The 24,809-nt window shown below is 39.2% G+C and overlaps 1 protein-coding gene and 1 pseudogene across 2 annotated transcripts in view; both read right to left on the bottom strand.

Moving 5' to 3' along the window:
• PIEZO2 (piezo type mechanosensitive ion channel component 2) overlaps positions 1 to 24,809 on the bottom strand; it is a 455,534-nt gene that overhangs the window by 193,519 nt on the left and 237,206 nt on the right. The window lies entirely within an intron of this gene.
• LOC118909922 (calcyclin-binding protein-like) lies at positions 13,465 to 14,030 on the bottom strand (annotated as a pseudogene).

The following is a 24,809-nucleotide window of genomic DNA, read 5'->3' as shown; positions in this document are numbered from 1 at the left end:
GCTTGGGGCAAAGAGCTTGGCATTTATTATTTAATCCAGTCAATGACCATATAGAGTTAGGTATTATTTATCTTCCGTTTACATATGAAAAAACTAATAAGCCTTCAAAGGTGAATTTACTCCCCTAAAGTCATACAGAGAGTCAGAGAGAGAACAAAATTATACTCAATTTCCCTTTAAGTTTTAATTTAATTTAATTTATTTAATTTTATGCTCGCAAGTATTGTGTGCTCATGTATGTATCCACATGGCCTTTCCTTACAAGCTGCCTTCTGTGTGTTAAAACATTGCTCAAACAGAGCAAATGAGAATTAATATCATTAAAATGAGAAGGAAACGGGGAGCAAGGAGACAGAGCAGAAAACAAAATCCACACTAGGTGGATTTTGTTATTTGGGGCTGAGTTTTGGAGAGCTGGCTGGTCCAACCGGGGTGGATTTTGTTAGTAGATTATTATAGCTCTTTCATGGAAAACACATTTTATGAAAAGCACTAGCCAAGCAGAGTTTAAAGGAAAAGAGTTCCTAAAGGTAAGAAGAGCTCCAGCTGTGGCCTCAGCTGCTTCTTGCACAGCAACAGAGACTTAGGGAGCCAGAGCAGAGCCTGATGCCTTCCCCACCTGTGGACTGCATTAAGCTCCCAATTTGCAAACAGCCACTTTGAGGCAACAGTCTCAGCCTTGTGCTTCTTGTTCCCAAAAGAGACATTTCAGAGCATACATATATTAAGGGAGTAAATGAATGCAGTTTGAAAAAGCAATCACTCTACCTGCTGTGATAGAATTCAGCTACTGGATCCAGGATTGGGCTGAGAGTCCAATTTAGAATGGAATCATTCAGCCACAGAGGTGCTAACCTATTAACTATTACTCTTGGCTTGCTGACTTAACAAAACAGTGCATTCACAATACTGCCATTGCACGAACAATGAGACTTTTGAAGAATGTAATGAAGAGTGTGTAGCACAAACAGGTCATAGTCTAACTGATATATCTTCATTGTTTAGACCAGTGTCTACAAAAGTACATTAATCAGAATGCTAGTCCTCAGAAACTCTGTGAGTCAAAATTAAACAAGACAAAACAATAGAAAAAAGAAGTCTGGTCAAATAAGTGTTAGAAAATCATAATGCATAATACTATAGCAAAGAACTTGAGAAATTCTGTAGTAAAGCAATAAAGTTGAGTTTATTTAAGCCTCTGTTAGTGATCAATTTATATGACCACTAACCATTTCTTTAAAATTTTATTTAATCCCTATTCCATTCTACAGAGCTAGTGTTCATGGCACACTGGGATATGCTGGCTTAGAGTCTGCTCATTGGTATAGACTTTTTTTAAAATATCATTAATCTACAATTACATGAGGACTCCCTCCATCACCAAGTCCCCCCCACATACCCCGTTACAGTCACTGTCCATCAGTGTATTAAGATGCTATAGAATCACTACTTGTCTTCTCTGTTTTGAACAGCCCTCCCCGAGACTTCCCCCCTACATTATATCTGCTAATAGTAATGCCCACCCCTTTTTTTTTTTTTACCCTTATGCCTCCCTTCCCACCCATCCTCCCCAGTCCCTTTCCCTTTGGTAACTGTTAGTCCATTCTTGGGTTCTGTGAGCCTGCTGCTGTTTTGTTCCTTCAGTTTTTTTTCTTTATTCTTATACTCCACATATGAATGAAATCATTTGATACTTGTCTTTTGCCGCCTGGCTTATTTCAATGAGCATAATACTCTCTAGCTCCATCCATGTTGTTGCAAATGGTAGGATTTGTTTTCTTCTTATGGCTGAATAATATTCCATTGTGTATATGTACCACATCTTCTTTATCCATTCATCTACTGATGGACACTTAGGTTGCTTCCATTTCTTGGCTATTGTAAATAGAGCCGCGATAAACATAGGGGTGCATATGTCTTTTTCAAACTGGGCTGCTGCATTCTTAGGGTAAATTCCTAGGAGTGGAATTCCTGGGTCAAATGGTATTTCTATTTTTAGTTTTTTGAGGAACCTCCATACTGCTTTCCACAATGGTTGAACTAATTTACATTCCCACCAGCAGTGTAGGAGGGTTCCCCTTTCTCCACAACCTTGCCAACATTTGTTGTTTGTCTTTTGGATGGTGGCGATCCTTACTGGTATGAGGTGATATCTCACTATGGTTTTAATTTGCATTTCTCTGATGATTAGTGATGTGGAGCATCTTTTCATGTGTCTGTTGGTCATCTGAATTTCTTCTTTGGAGAAGTGTCTGTTCAGATCTTCTCCCCATTTTTTAATTGGATTATTTGCTTTTTGTTTATTGAGGTGCATGAGCTCTTTATATATTTTGGATGTCAACCCTTTATCAGATCTGTCATTTATGAATATATTCTCCCATACTGTAGGATGCCTTTTTGTTTTATTGGTGGTGTCCTTTGCTGTATAGAAGCTTTTCAGCTTGATATAGTCTCACTTGTTCATTTTTACTTTTGTTTCCCTTGCCTGGGGAGATATGTTCATAAAGAAGTTGCTCATGTTTATGTCCAAGAGATTTTTGCCTATGTTTTTCTCTAAGTTTTATGGTTTCATGACCTACATTCAGGTCTTTGATCCATTTCGAATTTACTTTTGTATATGGGGTTAGATAATGATCCAGTTTCATTCTCTTGCATGTAGCTGTCCAGTTTGCCAACACCAGCTGTTGGAGAGGCTGTCATTTCCCCATTGTATGTCTATGGCTCCTTTATCATATATTAATTGACCACATATGTTTGGGTTAATATCTTAACTCTCTATTCTGTTCCACTGGTCTATGGGTCTGTTCTTGTGCCAGTACCAAATTGTCTTGATTACTGTGGCTTTGTAGTAGAGCTTGAAGTTGGGAAGTGAGATCACCCCCCATTTATTCTTCCTTCTCAGGATTGCTTTGGCTATTTGGAGGGTATAGACTTTTGATTGAAATGAATGGATAATTTGGAAACTATACTAACTTATAGCTAATCCCTATAAATTTGGTTTTTAATAAGCTTCTGATAATTTGAGAAGTAGTGACTTCTTATCCATTCCCCTAACTATCTATGCATTCACTTAATAAGTCTTTGAAATTATGGAGCTGGAAGAGAACTAGAAATAGTCTAGTCCATTTCCTCATCTTAGTGATTGTGAAAACAAATAGGGAGAAAGGTGAAACTGTTGGTTCAACTGCACAGCTGCTGGCAGAGCACTTCCTGTTTGGACCCATCTTATGAGTACAGCCAACACTCACTGCACCTGTCCTTCCTGCACCCATCTTCTACCTACTGCAACAGGCTTCCCTGCCCACACACTCAGAAAATCCCCATCATAGGTCACCAGTGATCTCCCAGTTGCAAGACCCAAATGACCCATTCTAATTCTCTTATACTCCACCTTTGTATTGCATTTGACAAGCAAGATTGACATCTTCTTCCCAAAAATCTACTCTCCTTGGCTTTTTTACCTTCATCTTTTAATTCTCTACCTTCAAATATTCCTAACAAATCACTTTACTGGAAAATGCCATTAAGAAATGCTGGACTGTGCTGTGCCCACCCGTTTCTTCCACTCTCCTTAAATGTTGATGAGTCTGCAAAATTCTGCTGTTCATTGACTTTTCTTCTTACTCTACTTGGTAAACCTGGGTGATATATGATCCCCAGGCTCCAATCAGCATCTACATGGTGAGTACACATCGACATACCCAGCCTAAAACGTGTTTTCTGAGACTTGTTAGCAGATACTCATTTTCCAACTAGATATCTCTAGATTTTCAAACCTAAATATTCTCTTTATTCCAAAATTTGCTCTTCCTTCTATATTCCTAACCTTGAAAAATGGTGTGGGTCATCAATCTGTCAACCAAGATAGAACTGGATTCTGTCATTCTCTCAATGAAAAACTAGAGGTTCTGTCTCCATAATATTCCTACCTATCTTTTTCTTTATCCCTGTTGTGCTTTCTGTATTACTGCAACAGCATCCTTATTATTTTGTCTCAGTCCATTCCCTTTGCCAATCAGGCCTACATATTACTACCAGAGTTTAATCTTTAGAAGCATAAGGTCAAGCATGTTAACTGCACTGCCTACAGGGAAGTTCCATATTCCTGAGCCTGGCATATGAGGCCCTCTGTGTTCCAGGACCTGTTTACCTTAACTCTTGCTATGATTTCCTTGAACCTCAAATTCCAGCATCCTGAATGCACATACCCAATATATGTAAGTGCTTTTCCCTCTGGGCTGTTGTGCAATCTTCTCTCCTGACCATCAATGACCTTCCCCCACATGCTTTTATATTCTCTTCATCTCTCAAACTCACCTCCCACATCTCTGCTGGGAAATCTTTCCACCACTCTTCCCTTAATAGAATTGACCACTTCCTCCTTTAGAAGCCTGCCATTCTTTGCAAATACTCAATCATAAAATACTTAACATTTTTGTCACTCACTTATTTATGAATCTGCCTGACAGAGCTTCCTATTTCCTCTCTGTATCCATATATATGTGTGTGTGTGTATATATATATATATATGTATATATAATATTTGTGTGTGTGTGTGTGTGTGTGTGTGTGTGTGTGTGTGTATGCATAGTACAGGGTGCACTCTGAGTAAAGTCTGGCAGATGAATGCTACCTCCAAATAGTTACTCTTTACTTCTTATGACAGTGAAAAGTACTGTTAAGGAAATAGATGAGATATTTTAGTTAACTTTGATAATTTGAGGGAAAATAAAATACAAGAAAAATGGGAAGAAATATTCCATTGTCTAGGGAATGGCTGGAGATCAGGGGGAGTTTGTGATAAAAATCTCAGTTATTTGGACATGGAAATTTAACTGTCAAATTGGAAATTATAAATCATTAAACACGTGGTTTTATTAAACATACACACTGGCGAAAACATTTCAAGAAGAAGAGATATGAAGTACCTCTTATATGGCTTGATTTGGCAGAATATTTTATTCCTTTATTTAAAAAATATTTATTATGAATCTGTGTGCCAAGTATTGTCCCTGGGCCCTGAGTGTTGGTTTTGAAGGTGAGGAAGGGAGATAAAGTCAGAAAGCTGGTAAAGATCAGGTCCTCTTGGGCTTGGACTTTTGGGGAAAAAAATCCATATACCCAGAATTACTGAAGGATTTAGATCAAAGAAGGAACATAATCATCAGGGAAACTGAGACCATAGGAAAGATTGTGAATTTGGTTGCAGGAACTGGGGTGTGGTGGTGGTGCCTATATGGCAAGTGTGTGTTGTGGTGCAGAGGTGATATTTCATGCTGGAAGCCACATGGGATGTGCCTGAGAGAGAAGTCATGGCTGAAAGGGTAGATTTGAGAGTATTCTTCTTATATATGTTGGTTAAAGTCACTAGAGTAAATAAGATTGTCCAGGAACCATTCATAGCATACAGTAAATATTTGTCTAAGGCTTCTAAACTAGTTAGAAGGATACATTACAGAGCATATAGCAATAAATTTCATTTCAAGTAAATTCTGCATTTGAAATCAGGCTAACTACATTTTGTATAAAAGGCCATTTTAATAAAATCAATGTATATGTTTCACAATAAAATGTTAGCCTAGATAGCACTGCTTTCCAGGCACACAACCATTACATTCTTCATATATAAAAGCATATGCTAAACTGCTTAAAGCATCATGTTCTCTTAAACAGGCAAACACTTCCTTTCCAACCTTGTTAGAGTCACATTGATCTTATTTGTTCAGAGTGATTATACTTCTTGAAAGGCAGTTGAGGAAGCTCAAAATTGGGAATAACCAACATATCCTTCAAGAGGAGAATGAATAATTAAATAAGGATATATCCATAAAATAAATACCACAAATGAATAAATTAGTGCAAATGTATTTGTGACCTAGAAGTACATCTGTAAATACAGATGTACATGTCATCCCACAAATATAATGTTGAGCAAAAAAATTAAATGAATAGAAATAGTGAATGTAGAGAATATAGATAATTTAGGGATCCATAAACACCTACATGAAAATGACAAACATCTATTTCTGGGAAGCGGAGAGGAAGGGATACACTATACTGTATTTGTAATGTTCAAATTTTTAAGCTGGTTGAAAGCTGATTGGTAGGTAAAAAGCTCATATTTAATACTTTATGTTATTTCAAAAGCCAGTACAGCCATGCTGCTTAGAATTCCTTGTGTAGAACATATCTGAAAAACATGAGGTCAGTTAACATTGTCTGGGAAAGATAATGACAACTCTTTTTTGGATGAGATAAGATTGGTATATAACATTATATTGTTTTCAGGCATATAATATAATAATTCAATATTTGTATATACTACAAAGTGATCACCACTTTTTAAGTCAAGTCACCACCCGTCACCATACAGCTGGCTCCCTTAACCTTTTCACCCAACCCCCAAACCCTTTCCCCACTTATAACCCCCTGTTCTCTGTATTTATGAGGTTAGTTTTATTTGTTCATTTGTTTTGGTTATTAGATTCTATATATAAGTTAAATGATGTGGTAGTTGTCTTTCTCTGCCTGGCTTATTTCACTTAGTATAATGCCCTCAAGGTCCATCCACATTGTCATGAATGTAAGATTTCCTTCGTTTTTTATGGTTGAGTAGTTTTATGTATATCTATGTATATATATATACAAACACATACTACATATACCTATACAAAATCTTTATTCATCCATCAGTGGACATTTAGGTTGTTTCAGTATCTTGACTATTGTAAATTTTGCTGCAAATAACAGAGATGCATGTATCTTTTCAAATTAGTGTTTTCATTTTCTTTGGACAAATACCGAGAAGTACAATTACTGAATCATATGGTAGATCTATTCTTTTTGTTTTTTAATTAAGGTATCATTGATATACAATCTTATGAAGGTTTCACATGAGCAACATTGTGTTTTCAAGATTAACACATATTACCAAGAACCCCACACACCCAATTGCAATCATGGTCCATCAATGTAGTAAGATGCTATAGAGTCATTAATTGTCTTCTCGATGTTATACTGCCTTCCCCATGACCTACCTATATTGGGTGTGCTAATTATAATGCCCCTTAATTCCCTTCTCCCTCCCTCCCCACTCACTCTCCCCAACCACTTATCTTTACTAATCACTAGTCCCTTCTTGGAGTCTGTGACTCTGCTGCTGTTTCGTTCCTTCAGTTTTCCTTTGTTATTATACTCCACAAATGAAAAAAATCATTTGGTATTTGTCTTTCTCTGCCTGGCTTAATTCACTGAGCATAATACCCTCTAGCTTCATCCATCTTGTTGCAAATGTTATGATTTGTTTTGTTTTTATGACTGAATAATATTCCATTGTGAATGTGTACCATGTCTTTATCCATTCATCTACTGATGGATACTTAGGTTGCTTCTATATCTTGGCTATTGTAAAGACTGCTGTGGTAAACATAGGGGTGCATATGTCTTTTTGAATCTGAGATCTTGCTTTCTTCAAAATTCCTAGAAGTGGAATTCCTGGTTCAAATAGTATTTCTATTTTTAGTTTTTTAAGGAACCTCTATATTGCTTTCCACAATGGTTGAACTAGCTTACATTCCCACCAGCAGTGTAGGAGAGTTCCTCTTTCTCTGCATCCTTGCCAGCATTTGTTGTTCCTAGTCTTTTCGATGTTGGCCATCCTAACTGGTGTGAGGTGATATTTCATTGTAGTTTTAATTTTCATTTCCCTGTTTATTAGTGATATGGAGCATCTTTTCATGTGCCTTTTGGACATCTGAATTTCTACTTTGGAGAAATGTCTTTTCATACCCACTGCCGATTTTTTAATCAGGTTATTTGTTTTTTGGGTGTTGAGGCATGTGAGCTCTTGATATAATTTTGGAAGCTAATCCCTTATCAGATAAGTCATTTACAAATATACACTCCCATACTATAGGGTGCCTTTTTGTTCTACTGATAGTGTCCTTTGCTCTACAGAAGCTTTTTAGTTTGATGTAGTCCCATTTGTTCATTTTTGCTTCTGTTTCCCTTGCCCAAGGAGATGTGTTCAAGAAAAGCTGTTCATATTTACATACAAGACATTTTTGCCTATGTTTTCTTCTAAGGGTTTTTTGTGGTTTTATGACTTACATTCAGGTCTTTGATCCATTTTGAGTTTACTCTTGTGTATAGAGTTAGACAATAATCCAGTTTCATTCTCTTACATGTAGCTGTCCAGTTTGCCACACCATTTGTTGAAGAAGCCGTCATTTCCCCATCGTATATACATGGCTCCTTATTGTATATTAATTGGCTATGTGCATATGGGTTTATATCTGGGATCTCTATTCTGTTCCATTGATCTATGGGTCTGTTCTTGTGCCAGTACCAAATTGGTTTGACTACTGTGGCTTTGTTGTAGATCTTGAAGATAGGGAGTATAATCCCCTCAGCTTTGTTCTCCCTCCTTAGGATGGTTTTGGCTATTCAGGGTCTTTTGTGGTTCTATATGAATTTTAGAACTATTTGATCTAGTTCATTGAAGAATGCTCTTACTAGTTTGATGGGGATTGCATTGAATCTGTAAATTGTTTTAGGCAGGATGGCCATTTTGACAATATTAAATCTTCCTATCCATGAGCATGGCATACATTTCCATTTATTGGTGTCTTCTTTAATTTCTCTCATGAGAGTCTTGTAGTTTTCAGGGTATAGGTATTTCACTTCCTTGGTTAGGTTTATTCTTAGGTATTTTATCCTTTTTGATGTAATTGTAAATGGAGTTGCTTTCCTGAATTCTCTGTCTGCTAGACATTCTCTGTCTGCTAGTATATAGCAATGCAACAGATTTCTGTATATTAATATTGTATCCTGCAAATTTGCTGAATTTAATTATTAATTGTAATAGTTTTTGGGTAGATTCTTTAGGGTCTTTCATGTACATTATCATGTCATCTGCAAACAGTGACAGTTTAACTTCTTCCTGACCAATCTGGATGCCTTTTATTTTTTTGTGTTGTCTGATTGCCATGCCTAAGTTCCAGTACTATGTTAAATAAAAGGAGAGTGGGCATCCTTGTCTTGTTCCCAATCTTAGAGAAAATGCTTTCAGCTTTTCACTGTTAAGTATAATGTTGCCTGTGGGTTTGTTGGCCTTTATTATGTTGAGGCACTTGCCCTCTATACCCATTTTGTTGAGAGTTTTTATCATGAATGGATGTTCAGTTTTTCAAATGCTTTTTCAGCATCTATTGAGATGATCATGTGCTTCTTCTCCTTCTTTTTGTTGGTGTGGTGGATGATGTTGATGTATTTTTGAATATTGTACCATCCTTGCATCCCTGGAATAAATTCCACTTGATCATGATGGATGATCTTTTGATATATTTTTTAATTCAGTTTGCTAATATTTTGTTGAGTATTTTTGCATCTATGTTCATCAGTATATTAGTCTATAATTTTATTTTTTGTGGTGTCTTTGTCTGGTTTTGGTGTAAGAGTGATGCTCATAAAATGAGTTTGGAATTATTCCCTCCCTTTCTACTTGTTTGAAATACTTTAAGAAGGATAGGTATTAGGTCTTCACTAAATGTTTGATAAAATTCAGCAGTGAAGCCATTGGGTTCAGGAATTTTGTTCTTAAGTGGTTTTTGATTACCAATTCTATTTCACTACTGGTAATTAGTATGTTCAGTTTTCTCTTTCTTCTTGGTCATTCTTGGAAGTTTGTATTTTTTTAGAAAGTTGTCCATTTCTTCTAGGTTATCCAATTTTTGGCCACAATTTTTCATAGTATTCTCTAGTAATTTTTATATTTCTGTGGTGTCAGCAGTGATTTTTTCTTTCTCTTTTTGATTCTGTTTATGTGTGTACACTCTCTTTTTCTTTACAAATTTGGCTAGAGGTTTGTCAATTTTGTTTATTTTGTTGAAGAACCAGCTCCTGCTTTCATTGATTCTTTCTATTGTTTTATTCTTCTCAATTTTATTATTTTTCTGTTCTGCTCTTTATTATGTCCCTCCTTCTATAAACTTTGGGCCTCATCTGTTCTTCTTTTCCTAGTTTCATTAATTGTGAGTTTCGACTGTTCATTTGGGGTTGTTCTTTCTTGAGTCAAACGTGTATTGCAAAGTACTTTTATTTTAGAACTGCATTTGCTGCACCCCGCAGATTTTTCAGTGTTGTGTTGCTGTTTTCATTTGTCCATATGTTGCCTGATATCTGTTTTTAATTAGCCATTGATCCACTGATTATTTAGCAGAATGTTGTTTAGCCTCCATGTGTTTGTGAGCCTTTTTGTTTTCTTCATAAAATTTATTTCTAGTTGCATACCTTTGTGATCTGAGAAGTTGGTTGGTACAATTTCAATCTTTCTTAATTTGCTGAGGCTCTTTTGGTGGCCTAGTATGTGGTCTATTCTGGAAAATATTCCATGTGCACTTGAGAAGAATGTGTATTCTGCTGCTTTTGGGTGTAGAGTTCTGTAGATGTCTGTTAGGTCCACCTGTTCTTATGTGTTGTTCAATGTCCCTGTGTCCTTACTTATTTTCTGTCTGGTTGATCTGTCTTTTGGAGTGAGTGGTGTGTTGAAGTGTCCTAAAATGAATGCATTGCATTCAATTTCCCCCTTTAATTCTGTTAGTATTTGTTTCACATATTTAGTACTTCTATATTAGGTACATATATATATTTACAATGGTTATGTCCTCTTGTTGGGCTGACTCCTTTATCATTATGTAATGTCCTTTGTCTCTTGTTACCATCTTTGTTTTGAAATCTATTTTATCTGATATAAGTACTGCTACTCCTGCTTTTTTCTCCCTATTATTTGCATGAAATATCTTTTTCCATCCCTTCATTTTCAGTCTGTGCATGTCTTTGGGTTTGAAGTAAGTCTCTTGTAGGCAGCATATAGATGGATCTCACTTTTTATCCATTCAGTGACTCTATGTCTTTTGATAAGTGTATTCAGTCCATTCACATTTAGGGTGATTATTGATAGATTTGTAATTATTGCCATTGTAGGCTTTACCAGAGGCTCAACAGCAGCTTCCTTACTATCTGACAGTCTAACTTAACTCAGCACGTTTTTCAAACACAATCTAAATGTACTTTTATTCCTCCCTTATTCTTTCTCCTCCATGTTAGATGTCATATTCTGTATTCATTGTGTATTCCTTGAATGACTTCTCTGGTGATAGCTATTTAGCCTTAGCATCACTTCCATCTATATCAGTCCCTTTAAAATACACTGTAAAGACAGTTTGTGGGAGGTAAATTCCCTCAACTTTTGCTTACCTGGAAATTGTTTAATCCTTGCTTCAAATTTAAATGATAATCTTACCACGTAGAGTATTTTTGGATTGAGGCCTTTCTGTTTCATTGCATTAAATATATCCTGCCACTCCCTTCTGGCCTGTAAGGTTTCTGCTGAGAAGTCTGCTGATAGCCTGATGGGCTTGCTTTGTATGTGATCTTTTATTCTCTCTCTGGCTGCTTTTAATACTCTGTTCTTGTCCTTGATCTTTGCCATTTTAATTATTATATGTCTTGGCATTGTCCTTCTAGGGTCCCTTGTGTTGGGAGAGGTCCTCACTTCCATGACCTAAAAGAGTATTTCCTTCCCCAGATTGGGGAATTTTTCAGCAACTATTTCCTTAAAGAGACTTTCTATCCCTTTTTCCCTCTTCTTCTTCTTCTGGTCCACCTATAATGCAAATATTGTTCTGTTTGGATTGGTTTCACAGTTGTCTTATTATTCTTTCATTCCTAGAGATCCTTTTTTCTCTCTGTGCCTCAGTTTATTTGTATTGCTGTTCTCTAATTTCTATTTCATTTACCTCTCCTCTATCTCATGTAATCCACTTTTAAATCTGTCCATTTTATGTTTCATTTCAGATACTGCATTTTTCAAAGTTTCTATCTCTGTCTTGAAGTCCTCCCTGAGATCTTGAATGTTTTCCTGTAGCTCTGTGTGCATGTTTATGATTTTTATTTTGAAATCTTTATCAAGAAGATTGGTGAACTCAGTTTTACATAGCCCTCTTTCTGGCATCTGCTGTATTTTTGTTTGTACAAAATTTTTTTGCTGTTTCATTTTTCTAGTGATTCCTATGGAAAAATACCTTTGTGTAGGCAGCACCCTCTAGTGCCCTGAAGCTCTACTCTCTGGAGCTGATGAGCACCTGGAGCAACAGCAGGGGATGCAGGCGAGTGACACTGGCACCTGCAGGGAGGAAAGAGCTCTTTCCTGCTTCCCAGCTGCAGTGCCTTCCTCCACTGCCAGGTCCAGTGGGCCCAGCATGCAGGGAGAAGCCTCTGTGTTACCCCTTGTAGCTGCCATAGGTGGGGCCACCTTCCTGCTGGCCTGGTGCAGTGGTGGGGGAAGCAGGTGTTCGGATAGTGCCTGCAGGAAGGAAGCAGCAGCAGGCTGCGTTTTGCACTGGGGGACCTCGGGGCTGCATTGCCAGCCAGAGAGATGGAGTGTCTGAAGCTCTTGAAATTTCCCAACCTGCTGGGCTGAGCATGCTGGGTTGATTTTGTCTACCTTCCCTTTCTCCTGAGCAGCAAGCTCTGTGTAATCCTTGGCCCTTTGTCATCCCTCTCACTGTCAGGAAGTCTTTCAAAGTGCCTGCCATTTTTTGTTCTGGAGCAGCTAGTTGTGCATCACTGTTCTCTACAAGTGGCTGGAATCTCAGTTTCTCTAAGTATTCTGCCTGTCTTTGCTTTCCAACCTCACTAATCTCCAGAGCACCATGAAATGTGGGTTCATGTTCCCAGAGCAGATCTCCAGGGCTGGGTGTTCAGCAGTCCTGGGCTTCTACTCTTTCCTTGCTCCGTTTCTCTTTCTCCTGCCTGTGAGCTAGGGTGGGGGGAAGGCTTGGGTCTCACCAGATCATGGGTTTTCTACTTTAACCTTTTCCATGAGGTCTTCTCTTTTCCCCACTTATAGGCAGTGAGTTCTTCAGTCTTTGGGTCACTCTTTCAGGATTAGTTGTATTTGCTGTATTTTTGTGTTATATGTGGTTTTTGGGGGAGGTTTCTGCCTCACTTCTCACACGGCATCTTTTTCCCTTGAACTCATGGTAGATCTAGTCTTAATTATTTTTTATGCAAAAACTCTGATTTTATTTTTACTAATCTTACACTGGTGGGAGCTGATGTCAGGAACTGCAAGGCAAACAATAACTTGTTTTCTATGTCTTGACTGAACAATGTGACATTTGCATTGGTCAAGACTTGCTTTTTTTTTATATTTCACACAGAAATGCATTATTACTCTTTCTTGAACAAAATGACCAGGTTACTAAGGAAACCATCTTGGAAGGAAGTGTTTAATAAGTGTATTTTATTTAAACAAATCCTCCACATGAACGGGAGTATTTATTGCCTTTACTTAGAAGGCTGTGTAAATGGTTATCTGTCAAATATATCTGAGCAGCTTACCAAATTTCTTTATTGGAAACAATATTTCCACATCACAGTTCCCAAATGGACTTTAAAGTCTCAAAATTCTGTGCCTCCTTTGGCTTGCTTCTCTCTTGATACCACCCAGGCTTTATTAATGGTTCACTTCATATCATCATCTCCATCTTCATAAATTTTCTTTAGAACATTCATCAATCCCTCACTAGAGTTTGTTTTTTTGAACTACCTTCCACAGAGATGGGTTTCAAGACATTGTTCACAATCATGGAATAACTCTTCCCATTTAGATTCTTTACCAAAAGATCAAATGACTTCTCTGTGAAATGCACCTGCACATTCTCAGCAGGGACTTGATGGACTCCAGTCAGGGTGATACAGATTTTCACAAACTTCTCTAACTGATCCCATCTATAATTACTGATTTTCATTGTATATCCCATTATAATGGGGGTGACCACAGCAGCTGGCTTTTCATTGTCAAGAGGTTCTGCTTTCCTCTGTGATTGCATCTTGTTCTTGATTTCTATCTCAATCCTGAATTTTTCACCTGTAAGGGCATCACTTACTCTTTTTCTAGTGGCCTTTTCCAGCAGCACCATCACATCTCCTAGATCTTTCTGTAGCTCTTCTGCAGCTGAAGCCATGGTCTGGCTGTGTCCAGCAAGGCCCAAGCTACACCCACGCAGGGGAGAAGAAATGCCGCAACCAGAGCTCAGACTGCACTGCAAGCCTGTGCGCACACCCACCCCCTGCACATGGCGCATCTGGGACCTTCTATTCTTAATTTTTTTAGAAACTTCCATAGTGTTTTCCAAAGTAGCTGCACCAATTTACATTCCCACCAACAGTGTATGAAGGTTCTCTTTTCTCTACCCCCTTCCCAGCACTTATTTCTAGTCTTTTTAATAGTAGCCATTCCAACAGGTGTGAATTGGTACCTCATTATGGTTTTGATTTGAATTTTCCAAATTATTTGTGCTGTTGGACATCTTTTCATGTGCCTATTATCCATATGTATGTCTCATTTGGAAAAATAATGTCTATTTAGACCTTCTGTCCATTTTTAAAGCAGATTCTTTTTTTGTTATTGAGTTGTTTTGAGTTCTTTGTAAATTTTAGATACCAACCTCCTACTGGACATATGACTTAAAAATATTTTCTCCCATTCTGTATGTTGCCTTTCCATTTTGTTGATGGTGTCCCTTGCTGTGTAGAAGCTTTTTAATTTGATGTAGACCCACCTGTTTATTTTTGTTTTGTTGCCTTTGCTTTTGGGGTCAGATCCAAAAATTCATCACCAAAAGCTCTCTGCCTGGGTTTCCTTGGAAGAGTTTTTATGGTTTTAGGAGGTAGTGACCAAGTGATGCTGTAACCACCATAATTATACTTGGTCTGATTGACTCATTAATTAAATTCAATTACCACCTTCTGTCAAAGTTCAGAGAAGTGAGTCAGGTGTATATATTCATGGACAAACCAGTTTATTTTTCTAACTTTCAGTTTCTCAACTACAATAATTTCTTAGGATCTTCTCAAGTCTAAAATTTCATTTTGACAAGGAATATCCAAAAGAAGGAAGCAATGAAATTGAGAAGGGACTAGGAAAGAAGAAAAATACTGGCTTTGCAGACATTGCGGAGAAAGAGCATCTAGGTGCAAACACAGGCACAGCCGCCTTCAGAAGCTCAAAAAGAGCAATTTCATTTATGCAACTCTTCTCAGGGGCAAGTCCTCTGATTTCGAGTAGAAAGGTCAACTTCAAATGAATTACATAAAATGATTAAAATATGAAATGAACATTATTTAAAAAATAAATGTGACCTACTGATATGGCTGCACCTAACTCTCTGGTGGCCTCTGAAGTTCATGCACTAAAAGTCAATCTATTTTTGTTTTCTTTAAGCTTACTTATGATTGATTCAGGTGCATCAGTTACTGAGATTTAATAAATCACTTTGAGAACAGATAAATAAAGTGAACATATATCTGTTAGTGAAAACTTAATGAAAGACATAGGGCTCATTTCAACCGCTTCCCCTGAGTGTCTTAAAAATGTGTGTGGAGGCTTTTTATTGAGTTTCTGACTTCATATAGCAAGTCACATATAACAAAACTAACATATTTCATGTAAATGGAGACCAAGTTAGATTAGAAACTGTGGAAGGAAATGTAACATTTATTGAGAACCACTTTCAATATTCAAATCAAGGGATTCCACAGTTGATGCTTAGAGAAATTAAACTGCATTTCTGTGAATTAGAAATTCCTTTTTCTAACATTAACATAGCAATCAAATGCTGACTTCAAACTACCTAAATTATGAACTGGTGCTGGATTTTCACAGTAAACTTTTTTACATGAGTGGCTGGATTTGCATAAGTACTTTGAGGCTGAAACACTTCTTGAATATTTTAATTTCCCAATTGTGATAGGTTGCTATTTTCCATTTGGAACACACACACTTTTTTCTCACGTATATTGATGACTTTTCACTCTTGCTATTCATGAGGCAGAGGTCACTTAAGAGAGTCTTACGATTCTTGCCCTGCTGGAGGGGCATTCACAGAACTGAGAGAAGGGAGGGGAAGGGAAAGGTTAAGGGGCTGCTCACATACTTGTCCTTGTGCACTAGGCTGTTCAGAAGTGGATAAGTGCCAGCTGGTTCCAGCTCTATGTTCAACAACACTACATTACCAGGTTGAAATCAACCACAATGGGATTATTTACATCGTGGAAGCTGGCAAATGCTGCAAATCAGTTACTTTTTCCCCAGAGAGCTGGTTGTTCAACATTTACCGAACACCACTGCTGCTATCAAAATACTAAAACAAATGAGCAAATAGACAAAATAAAACAAACCCCCAAAACAGTAACAATGAAAATCACTCATTTTGCCAAGTGACTCTCATGGGCAAGATTCTAAAAAAATACCCTAAACCTTACAGCATCAAATCCAAAGTCCTTCACCTGGTGTTCAATTTCCCCATCCTCAATCTTCTTGTTCTGCTAAACTTGGACCCCTTCTTCTAGATGCTTCCCCATCACATGACAGTGCCATGTTCCTTCCAATTTGTGGCTCTTTGCTGATGCCATTGCTAGTACTCTGAGTTTTCACCCTCTTCTCCCACACTGTCCCCATCAAGAGTAATATATGTGCTCTCTTGAACTTGCTATCAGTAGCATTTGTGTAAAGATCATACATTCTACCCACTCATCTCCCTTCTGTCAACTTCTCTAGGCATTTGAAAGCCCCTCATGCATTTCATTTTCACAGATTTTGTGAATTCAACAAGGCTATCACCAAAGAAAGGCCCTGGTGAGACCCCTTCAAAGAGACTTTTATTGTTTGTCAAAAATAATGATAAAAATTCAGTGACCCAAGGACTTCCCCTAGTTGCCCTCTGCTCTATACTAGGGGATGGCATATGCCCTGCTTCTTGCATTTGTGTTTTCCTGGCTCACTTTCTCTGAATTTAAAAGGATTATTTCCAACTTCTCTTAACAACATTAACACTAGTTCCTATAGATCATTGTTTGGAGCCTCCAAATCATTTATTCATAGCAGAAGAGAAAACTCCATCAGAGCATTCATAAAACAGAGCTGCATCACCCTGATCGTATCCTGGAGTGGCTTGCCTTCCAAGAACAGAAGAAAGCATTGGTCACTCTGTCCAGCTGGGGAGCTACCAGGTTCTATTTGGAGGTGAGGTTATGAGGACAACATTATAATAGTCAGAAATCTTCATTCTTAAACTGCACTGGCAATAAACACAACGTGTCATATCAGATGTTCCCTCCTGCATACATTACTGCAATGAATAGGCTGGGAAAATGAACTAAAATTAATTTCATTAAAAAGAAAATAAGATCCATAACGGGTAGCTGCAACAGAGGAACACATTTATCCACTTCATAAACATGGGAACAGAAAAAAGCCAGAGGATTTGTGTGTCACTAATGGAAGATCTCATGGAATAAAGAGAACAGCATGAACTTTGGACTTTAAGACCTCAAACTGAACCCCATTTTTGCTAATTTAATTCAACAAATATGTATAAGTATCCATCAGGTCACAGGCATTTTGCCAGGTCCTAGGCAGGCAGTGCTGAGAAAGACATTGTGCCTGTCTGTAATGAGGACTTTGTATAGCAGGAGCGGCTGGTAAGAGGCAAATAAGTTCCTACAGAAAGGTGAAGACACCACTATGTGTGTGTGTGGAAGTCTGAGCAAAACAGAGAAAAATTAAGTGCATTTGTCAAGGAGGCAAAAGGGACAGTTCTCTGAGTTGGCCAAGTCTGAGATGGGTTTTGCAGGATGTCTGAAACAACATGAGTGTCTGGGGAATTAAAAGCAAATTGATTTTGTTGTGATATAAAAGATGAGAACACACGATAGGAGGCAGGTTTGAAGGGTACCAGTGTCCTGACCAGGGAGGACCTTGATTATCATTTGGACATTCAATTCAATGCCAAGACATTTGAAGAGGTATTAGTCAATATTTATAAGCCACGTGATCTTATGTAAACATATGGCAAGTTATTTTACTTCTCAGTTTCCTGAATTGTAAAAAGAAGGAAATATTACAGAAGTATGTGACAAAGTGTGAAAATATTGTCAGAAGGGTGTGACAATAAACTGAAATGGTTACATGGTTCCTGTGGCCCTATCCAACCTCCTGGGCAAATTTTGGGTGAGTGGTGGAAGCTGAACTTGGGAGTGGACAGGGAAGTGGGCAGATGAAATAAAAAACAGTGTTCCTATTCAAGTATGTAAGTTTAGAAACAGGAAGAGAATAAGATGTCAAGTCCAAGGAATGCAATGGAGAATAAACCTGGGATCTGAAGACAACCCTAAGAAGAAAGAATGGGTAAATAGATCAAGCAGTGCGTGAATCCCTAAAATGATTATACTGCATGTGCAAGGGCACACCCCCACCCATCCACCCCCACACACACTGTAAGTGTGTGAAATCAAGCAAGAGGAAGCTCAGTCTAGGTATAGGAGGTGTATGCTGATGTCTTTGTGAATTTGTGTATGATGAGTCAGGACAAGACATCTTTACTTTGTGTCACCCCCTCTCCCCACACCAGGACTTCCCCCAAACGAGGACCCTCTCCTGCCTTACTGCAATGTATTTGTCTTAATCAGGAAACCATGTTGGCACAACACTACCATCCAACAACAGACCCCATTTCAATTTCACCAATGTGCTAGCTATCCAATAACAGACCCATTCCAATTTCACCAATGTGCTGGCAATGTCTCATCCTCCTTTGACAGTAATGCCACCTCCTTGGAAGGGCCAGGACCCTCCCCAGCAGATGTAGTACATGTGGCTGTCAAACCTCCTCAGTCTCTCTGGGACAACTCCTGAATCTTTCTTAGCCTTTCATGTTCCTGAAGCTGAATGAATACAGTGTTTCATTATACAGGGTGACCTAAAGCTGGCTCATGCTTCTTGCAAAAAAGTTCCTCAGAAATGATGCTGTACTCTCTTCAGTGCACCAGTTGGGAGCACCTGGTTCCAACACATCCCACTTTTCTCATTTGGTCAAGTTGATGTGTACCTGCTTTCTCTGTTGCAGACACCATTTTCCCCTTTGTATTTGATTGATGTTTTGTAAGCAAATATTCCAAAATGGCACAAATATCCTATTCCTTATCAAACCTTCATCCACCAGCCTTAACTGTCATCTACATGGACCAACTACCAACATGATGGCTGTCACAGGTGATTAGCCACCATTATTAACTGGCGTTCAACTACAAGCAAGCACTTCCCCTTATCTCCAGCTGAATAATTACTTAGCAACTAATACCAGTGTGAAACACGGGTTCCTTTTTACTGGATGGGTTGTATTTTGAAACCAACATGATTCATTTTGGTGTCAGATTGCCCTGCATTGGAAGAACCCTGGAAGCTGGCCCCTGTGATATGGCCCCAACTTCATTAAGCATTTTCTTACTTTCTGACACAATAAAAGTTTTCAGGCCTATCTTCTGTCTCCTCCACTCCCAACCCTTCTGTTCTCAGGACCCGTTTCTCCAAAGCCCCGTTTTCTTTGAGCGGAGCATGGTATTCAGCCCTGGGTGCCCAGAGGTCTGGGCACTGGGCATGCTTATTGCATCTGGGATATCATAGCTTCTGGGTCCTGTCACTTGACAGAGGTAGGAAGCAGATATGTGTATTTATCTTAATAACTCAAATGTACATTTATAACTATTTCCCTACCTTTCTGTGTATATATATTCTTAAAACTCATGAGTTCCTTGTGATACTTTCCATTTCAGTTTAACACCTCGGATTCTTTCTAGTCTCTGCCTACCCTCTTTAAAAGTTTCTGCTCAGGTAGTGAGAAACCTGGCTCCCATACCCTTAATATATTTAGTTACATGCTCAATCAATTTTGTGTTTCATGTAACTAACTTCCAAACCACTCCAGCTGCCTCACCCATCTGCCCCTTCTGCAATTCCTGGTACAGGGTCCCTTTTTTAGATTGGGGACATTTCCATCTACAGCCCCATGCAACCCACTCCCCAGCAGCCCAGCTTCCCCAGGTGCCTGGGTGCTGCTGTGGCCAGCACTTCATGGTGGCACTTCATCCCCTAACTTGTGCACTTCACGGGCCCCAAGGTCCACGTGCTTCACAAAAAAGGGAAGGAAAGGAAAATGGCGAGGCGAAGGAAGATGGGAAAGAACCTCACTAATTCTTGATAATGGGAGATTTAGAAAGAGGTGATGTGATGGGCAGGAGAGATGAGAACACACTCCAGAGGGCCCATGTGTTCATGTACTTCTGCATCTGTAATGTTCTAGGTTTCAAACTCAGTTTTGCATTCCTTCCAAGTATCCCAGTTCTGTTTGTCCTAATCTGTGGCTTCTTTATTGCAAAAAGTACCACCAAGCAAACATGGAAGAAAATGGCAGTAAATTAATCTGAACCACAGCGTATTTAACAGAAATCAGGGTATTTTGGCAAGGTCAGATTGAGAAATCTTTTTGTTTTGATAATGAATTATTTTTAGCCTTTGGACCAAATGCTTGACCCCTCTAAACTACAAAATGTGACTAAGATGTCTTTGCAGACTGGAAAAGTAATCATGAGCATTTACAACATGTTTCTTTAAAACACCGGTTAAAGGGATATAGAATAATAATCTGCAATTTAGAGTTACCCCTCGGTGCTGTGATGCACTGCATCGACTTGGTTAAGTCTAAGGCAGGGCTGATTCCAGATTTCTGACGCTGCAGGGTTCTAAGTTGAAGTGCCCAAAGAGACACCTGTGTGTGATTTGGAAGGTGCATGGGAAGCAGGGCTGTGGTGTCTGAAGGTCCTGTTGCTCTCCCTCTAAAACTCTTTCCTCTCCCTGTGCAAATACCAACAGGGATTCCACCGTTGCTGCGGTGACAGAGGACAAGAAGGTGCTGTAGGTTTCCTTGTCCTGGTTCTCCTGCACACCCTGCCCAGCCCTTCTACCGGAGACCTGGCTCCGCAGCCCCCAGCGCATCGTGCCAGGACCAGGTGGTTGGCTGCAGACCCACAGAGCAGGAGCTGCACTGAGAACAGAGCCTCCCAGGAGCTCCCCACCAGGGTCCCACTTCTGGACACGCCCACTTCCTGATGGCCTGGGTCATCTTTCCTGTCAGACCATCACTCCCTGGCATCTCCAACAGTTGTATGCAGTCCAGTTCCTGGAATAAATTCTTTATCCCATAATAGAGTCGCTCTGCTACCTCACACACCGTGACTGACACATTCCTATGCCAATTTTCTAATGGGTTTGCAAAGCTTTTGTAAATTATAGTAAAATGGGAAGCAGGCAAAACCTACTCCGTCTAACTACAGCCCACGCTCTGGGGGTTGGTGATTCACTCCAGGTTATTGGCGGGGACACAGCCTTGGGGTCTCCAGATGCTTGGTCTGAAGCATAAGCACTAGGAACCTAATCCACATACACAGTGTTGAGGCAGAGAAGCTCTCATCTGTCAGTGTGACAGTCTGCAGTGAAGTGTGAGCACTTGTCATCATGTCGGAGAATGGCTCGCGGTAAGCAGCTGACACAGGAATAAACCTCAGTCTGCCTCCTAGCTTGCTGTACATCATGCTGGGCATGACCCTCCAGCTCAGTGTTTTTTTCCAGCTATAGGTCATTTTTAATTAGTTTACTGCAAAGTAAATTCAGTGGTCATCAAATTTTCTTTGTCATGTAGCAGTAGAATAAAATGGAATGAAAAATCTAGGAGTGCACTGCATATGGTAAGAGTAGCTATTGTTTTTTTTTTGAAACTTTATGTGTTTGCATTACTGGACCATGACATAAAGTGTACTAGTGTGATCACAATAAAAAGAGTTTGAAAATGATTCTCTAGCACAACTGTTCTATCAAACAGCTTGGGCACAGTTGAAGATGATACACAGATGGGGAACAGATAGAAATAACACAAATCCTTTCTCCAACTCTCTTGGAGCCAAATGTATTTCAACATTCACATGTTTTCAGATTTCAGAAAGGTGCCTCTCACTATATGATATCATATTAGCAGGGGCAGGGGGGCAATGGCCCCACCCAAACACACACACCTGGGACAAGTCACACTTACTGCAATGGTCTCCCTCAGCTACAGGTGAGTTCAGGTCAGGTTAGGTTTTGTCATCAAAAAATTGGGCAATAACGTTTAAGTTTTGAGATCGCAGGTGAGGGTTGTGGATCTGTACTCAGGCATATGATAACAACCTAGAAGTACTAAGCTATTAGACAAATCGAATTTTTTCCAGGGATAAAATGGCAGCACATGAGTGAAGAACATCTCTGAATTTTAAACTAACAAAAAGTGAACTCTCAAGTAAATCCAAGAAACGAGACTATAAATTTGAAAAGAAAAATTATAGTATTTACTCAAATACTTCTACTGAAAATAGAATTGCCAAAGAATATCTGTACATAGACTTCTCCGTGCAGTTAAAATGGGATTTAGCTTTCAAAAGTTTGTTCAGAAACCATTTCAAATAATGCAGGATTGGTTAACTGGCAGGCAAACTATGTAATTTAGAGATTCCTGGAGTAAGAGAAATAAAAATACATGTCCACACAAAGACCTGCGTGCAAATGTTTAAAGTAGTTTTATTCATCATCAAAAACTGAAAACAACCTCCGCACCTGCAAACTGCTCAGTAGGTAAAACAATCCATACAGTGGAAAACTATTAGCAGTAAAAGGGAACGAGACACAGATACTTTCAATTTTGTGGATGAACCCAGAAAGATATGCTAAGTGAAAGAAGCCAGACACAAAAGATCACATATTCTATGAGTTCACTCACATGATAATCTGGAAAAGATCAAACCTTAGAAACAAAACTGAGACCAGCAATTTCTTGGGGATGGGGGAGGAGGGAGAGGGTTGACTGTAAAAGGACAAAAGGGCTTTCTGGGATGGTCAAGATAAAACATATCTTGAATGTGATGGTGGTTACATGACTGCATGGGTTCAGAAAACTCATAGAACACCACACCTACAAAGGGGAGCATTTCACTGTAAATTACACCTCAGTAAACCTGATGAGATGAGATGAGATGAGATGAAGGAGGAAGAGAGAGAGTGGATGGGGTGTGGGGAGAGAGAAAGAGAGAGAGATTGAGGGAGTGAACTTGCGGGCGCCTGGAGTAATCCAGTGTGCAATGATAAAGGCACTCTAGGGTGATGGTATAGGTGTAGAGAGGAAACAAAAATCGAGACAGTGTAAATGAAGAAACAGCAACCAAACCTAGCAAGTACTTACACAAATGCCATGTTTTCAACAAGCTGCATATGTAATTACTTAACTGTTGAATATAACAAAGAAAACGTACTAAAGTAGACACTGTTCTGTGACAGCTCACCATTCAAAAAGAAAGACAGTCCAAGAAGTCCTGAGTTCTGGGGCACGGCACTGTCACGGAGGCTGCCTCAGTGGCTTCTCCTCCCAGGGGATCTCCCAACAGAAAAACTTAAGGCAGGGATAAAGTTAACAGTGTTGGAAGCAGAGAAAATGGTTTCTTTTGCAAATCCCTTTGCTTGAAATTCTGGGAAATTATGTTTTAACAGTTCAAGACTTATTACAAAATCACTAATTTATGGGATTATGGCTAGGGTATTGAAAGACTTTCCCCTAAACAAAGATTCATTATTTTTATAAATTAACAAATGAAGTAAACATGCTTAAGATGAGCTGTGACCACTGAAATGTGTATGCCTACAAATTTGAACAGCACATGTTTCCCTCTTATGTTCAGGATATGAGCCTTCTGCTCTAGCCGGGCCAAATTTCTCAGGTCTTGCTCACCCAGTCCTCGTTCCTGTTGCTGGCCCTCACAAACTCTTTACTCTCCCTGTACAAATACCAATGCCACTTTTATTCATCAAGAACAGCTTCCCACATTCACCCTCTCCCTTCTAATCCAGACCTAAGGTCTCTCCTTGCTTGGGTTCCTTAATAATTAACACAAAAGCTGTCCAAACTGACACTGAACTTTTGGGTGTCTATTTGAGAATGGGTGAGCAATTCATGAGAAGGCCATTTCTTATGCTTCTTTCCTACCCTCTTCATGCCTACCTGAATGCTGAGTATGAGGTATTTATTTAGTAAATACCTCTTTATTGAATGGTATAAGAAATTATCATTTTTTATAGTTGAAAAATTTGGTAGGATTGAATGTTCGGTAACAGCTAATTGTGCTATAAGGATGTTCTTTCTCATTTTCTCATGCAACTGAACAAACACATCCACAAAATATTCTTCAAGTGCCTACTGAGTGCTAGGCTCTGTGACGGCCCTAGAGTTCCTCCTGGTACACAGGTGATTTTTTTAATGTTATGCATCTGCGGAATCCGCAATCCCTCCCTCTACTCACTGGGAGGAAATTCTCTAATAGAGAAAAGAATTTGGCCCATGCTTCTACTTGGTTTCTCCTCCCTCAAGGCCTCCATGGGCTATTGTTTGCCCAGTGGGAACTTGTGTCTTCCAGGTGCATATGAACCCCCCACTCTGGGCTACTACCAGCTTCTCTGGTAGAGAAAGCCAGCAACTTCCTGAAGATGCTTGGCTCCCACACCAGAGCCACCAACAGACCTGGGTGCTGTGGTATGGTTCTGGGGGCCAAATAATGTTCAGTGTCAGGGCCTCAGTGGGACCGTCCATTTTGGGGTTCCTAACTCAGGCAGAGGAGGAAACAAACCTTAGCATAACCCACTGGAATGAGTGCATTGTCCTTAACCCACAGGTTTTATTTGACTCAATGCCTCTCAGCCACAGATGGAGTAGGTCTTTGTTTTGTTTTGTTTCTTTTCTTGCATAAAAGTAACTCAGGGTAATGGGTGGATAACTTGTAAAACATTTTAGCATTCTTGGGTGAGGGGAGACAAGCACTGGTCACTAGACCAC

This window comes from Manis pentadactyla, chromosome 6 (assembly GCF_030020395.1).
Source record: "Manis pentadactyla isolate mManPen7 chromosome 6, mManPen7.hap1, whole genome shotgun sequence".
Lineage (NCBI taxonomy): Eukaryota > Metazoa > Chordata > Mammalia > Pholidota > Manidae > Manis > Manis pentadactyla.
This window is presented reverse-complemented; position numbering and strand designations above follow the sequence as displayed.